This window comes from Alligator sinensis, unplaced genomic scaffold (assembly GCF_000455745.1).
Source record: "Alligator sinensis unplaced genomic scaffold, ASM45574v1 scaffold671_1, whole genome shotgun sequence".
NCBI lineage: Eukaryota > Metazoa > Chordata > Crocodylia > Alligatoridae > Alligator > Alligator sinensis.
In genome coordinates this window covers 491001-494937 of record NW_005842851.1, presented here as the reverse complement: position 1 = coordinate 494937, position 3937 = coordinate 491001, and the positions used below count along the sequence as shown (strand labels likewise).

Below are 3937 nucleotides of genomic sequence, written 5' to 3'. Positions count from 1 at the left end.
AGACCCAGCACTCTTCCCTGCCTATGCAGGGGGTCAGACTCGATGATCTATTGAGGCTCCTTCTGACCTTAACATCTATGAATCTATGAATCACCCTCCTGTCCCACCAGCTCCATCACCTCTGGGCCTGCCACACCACCCAGCACTGGTGGCAGTGTGTTGTGCTGCAGGAATGGGACGATGACCAGTGGGTTGAAATGTTCCGAGAGACCTAGGCCACTTTGGAAGACGTGCTGCACCAGCTCCAGCCCCATCTGGAATGTCGGGACATGGAGAAGCAGCTGGCCATCCCCAACACCTGCCTGGTCCACCAGTCACATACCCCTTGCCCACTGCCCACCCCCCAGCACCTCTCCAGGACATGCATGTTTTTAATTAAAACCTTTATTCCCCTTAAAACCCCCACTCCCATCCTCCCACCTCCCCCCTCAACCAACAGATCCCGCCTCCCCAACACACAGAGCCCCTCCACCATCCTCCCCACCCACCAACAATAAAAAGCCCTCCTCCCAAAATGAAAACTATACACATCAGTCTCAGTCTTTCTCCAAGTCCTGGAGTCGGGTACTGTGCAGTGGGAGCGCCCAAGGTGCTGAGCTCAGTGGCAGGCAGCCAGCACCCTGGCCACAGACAGTTCCCCAACAGGTCTTGGGGCAGAGGCAAATGACAGGGGATCCTGCAGGCAGAAGGTAGTGGAGGCCATCTGCAAAGGTCCAGACAAGGGCCTGCTGTGGCCCTGGGCCTAGCATTTGGGGAGGGCTGCACATGGGCTCCAGTGGATGGCTGTGGCTGTGCAGTTGCTGCTGGAGCAGCTTCACACAACACTGCTTCAGGGCCTCCAGCTGGGCCCACCGCACCCACTACACCCAGTCCCATGCCTCATCCTAGGTGGTCTGGGTGATGTCTTCATCCCACCAGGCCAGCTCCTGTGTCTTCCATGCTTGCTGCCATATCTGCTCCTGCACCACCTAGTCTCAACTACCACCACCAACCACCAGAGCAAGAGGATCCAGTCTCTGGTGCCCCACTGGCACAGCTGATACGTCTAGGTAGCTTCAGCAGCAGGTGGTGGCAACCCTGCTGTGGCACTCCCACAGAGCCCACCTGTTCCTGGTGGTGGCATCCTGGTGGCAACCCTGCTGTGGCACTCCCAAAAAAGATCAGGCATTGCTCTATACATTAAAGATCATTACACATCTTCTGTAATAAAGATGGGGACAGAAGGACAGATTGAAATCCTATGAGTTAGACTACAAGGGGATAGGTGTGAAAGGGACTTTGTAGTGGAGGTACAGACCCCCACATCAGGAGGAGAAGTTAGACCTGGAATTCTTAATACAACTCTCAAAGGCAGTACACTCAAAGAACCTGGTTTTCATGGGTGACCTAAATTACCTGAACATCTGCTGGGAGGAGCAGTCACCCAGGTCTGCCTGTTCAAGTAGGTTCCTAACCTAAATACAGGACCTGCACCTAATATAGGAAGTATGCAGTCCCACTAGGGAAAATGCCTTACTTGACTTAGTGCTAGCCACAGGGGAGGACTTGGTGGGGGATATGCAGGTACAAGGTAACCTAGGAGATAGTGACCACCTATTGATAGAATTCACTATCCAACGGAAGGTAGGAAAGATAACTAGTAGGGCAGAAGTGCCAGACTTCCAGAAGGCCAACTTCAATGAGCTCAGGAGAGTAGTTAGAGTGGGACTGAGAGGTAATAACATCAGTGAGTTGGGAATCCTCAAGGGCTTGATCCTGCAGGCAGAGAGGGGTACCATCCCAGTATACATAAAGGGAGGCAAAAGAACCAAGAAACCCTCTTGGCTAAGCAGGGAAATCCAGGAGAGCCTGCAGGGGAAAAGAGGCTTACAGGCTGTGGAAGCAGGGCACAGCCACCAAGAAGGAGCCACCTGCTTGCCTCACGCTTACAGGGAAACAGTGAGAAAGGCCAAAGCAGAAATGTAACTCAGGCTGGCAACAAAGATTAAGGGTAACAAAAAGTCCTTTAAGTACATAGGGAGCAAGAAGAATGTGCAGGGTAACTGCAGGATGGACTAGGGCAACTTGTAACAGGATGGACAAAACTGAGCTCTTAAATGATTTCTTTGTATCTGTGTTCCTGGACATGGATACAAACACACTTCCCAATGAAACTTTAGTCTGGCATGAGAGAGATACCAATCCACCAACAGTCAGTGCTGACCTAGTGAAGGGGCACTTGGAGGGGTTGGACATATTTAAGTCAGCAGGCCCCAATGATCTTCACCCAATGGTACTAAAGGAATTCGCTGGTGTCATAGCAAAACTACTGGTGCAACTGTTCAAGTGTTCATGGTGCTCAGGACAGGTCCCAGGGGACTGGAATAGGGCCAGTGTGGTCCCTATTTTCAAGAAGAGGGACCCAGGTAATTATAGGATGGTTAGCCTCACCTCTATTCTTGGCAGGACCTTAGAAAAAATCATAAAGGATCACATATGGGGGGGGGGGCAGCAGGTAAAACGATGTTAAAGGACAACCAGCATGGGTTTATAGCAAGCAGATCCTGACTAACTAATCTGGTCTCTTTTTATGACTAAGTCACAAAGTGCTTAGATGCAGGAGTAGAGGTAAATGTTATTTACTTGGATTTTTAAAAGTTTTTGACAGTGTCACAGCCAATTCTTACAAGTAAACTAAGTAGCTGTGGTGTGCATTTTTTTCACAGTCAGGTGGGTGGTAAACTGACTTATGGGACAAACCCAGAGATTGGTGGTGGATGGGTCAGTTTCTACCTGGAGAGATGTGGGCAGCAGTGTCCCCCAAGGCTCTGTCCTATCTCCACCTCACTGCATAAGCAATGCTTATAAGGACTCTTCTATTCAGTTAAACAATTTTCAGACATCTCTAGGACAAACTTTCTCTCCAGGATGTGAGCTGTGAGGGAGCCAATATTGATACAAGATGTTCTGCTGTTCTGGGAGACTACGTCCAGTTCAGTATTATCAGAATTATGTGTCATGCAGTCTGGATATTAGAATTCCCCAGCACTATCAGGTTTATTAACATGGAATGTTGCTTTAGTTTCTTCAAAACCTTCAGTATGGTCCAAGGAAGCAGGAAACTATCTTAGGGTTTTGTTGCATGTTAATTTTAGGTGGAGATTGGAACTCTTAAACCATGGATTGCCTATAGATTAACAAGTGAAAATGTTTTTTAGCACCTTTAGGCAGCTTAAAGTTATGCTACTCCAGAGCAGGGTTTTTTTCTGTGATCTGTTACCCAGTTCATGCTACACTAATATGGGGCCACTCTAGGCTACACATTAGTGTAACATCCCACCCCTCCCCCTCTCCTGCCAACCTGGATTGGGTCCACTGCCTCCCCGTCGCTCTTCTAGATTGGGCTGCCATCTCACGCTTCCCATCTGCTGGCCCACTGCCTGCCCACCCTTGTCCCTCAGTGGCTCTGCTGTCCCCCTCCTCCCCAGCCCAGATTGGTCCACTGTCCCATAGCCCCCCAGCAACCTACACCCCTGCTTACTCTCTCATCTTCCCTCCCCCACTCCAGCTCCCAGTGTACTTCCCAGGAGAGCAGGCATGGAAGAGGAACCTACCTGCCCATCTGCTGCTGCCACCATTGACACGACTGCTGCTGTCTGGGCTAACTGCTGATTAAAAGGACATGAAAATAGAAACAGAGACAAGGTTTTGGGAATGCTCAGGCTAACTTCTGGAGCAAGACTGCTCAGATCTGGGTGGTCAGATCTCATTTACCTAAATCAGAATCATATTTTGTGCATTAGTTCAATAGATTTTATTTGGGCCTGTCTCAGCTTTTTGGTTTGGTTTGGTTTGGTTTGGTTTCATTAGAAATTTGAGAAAAATATATAGAAGGTCTAGAAAGAAAGAAAGAAAGAAAGAAAGAAAGAAAGAAAGAAAGACTTTGACTTTTAAGAGA

At 49.1% G+C, this 3937-nt stretch overlaps 1 long non-coding RNA gene across 1 annotated transcript in view; it reads left to right on the top strand.

Moving 5' to 3' along the window:
• Positions 1-3829, top strand: part of LOC112547980 — a 15811-nt gene extending 11982 nt beyond the window's left edge. Inside the window, exon 4 of the long non-coding RNA XR_003091783.1 lies at positions 3548-3829. This is a non-coding gene — a long non-coding RNA (uncharacterized LOC112547980). The remainder of the gene's footprint in view (positions 1-3547) is intronic.
• Positions 3830-3937: the final 108 nt, after the last annotated feature.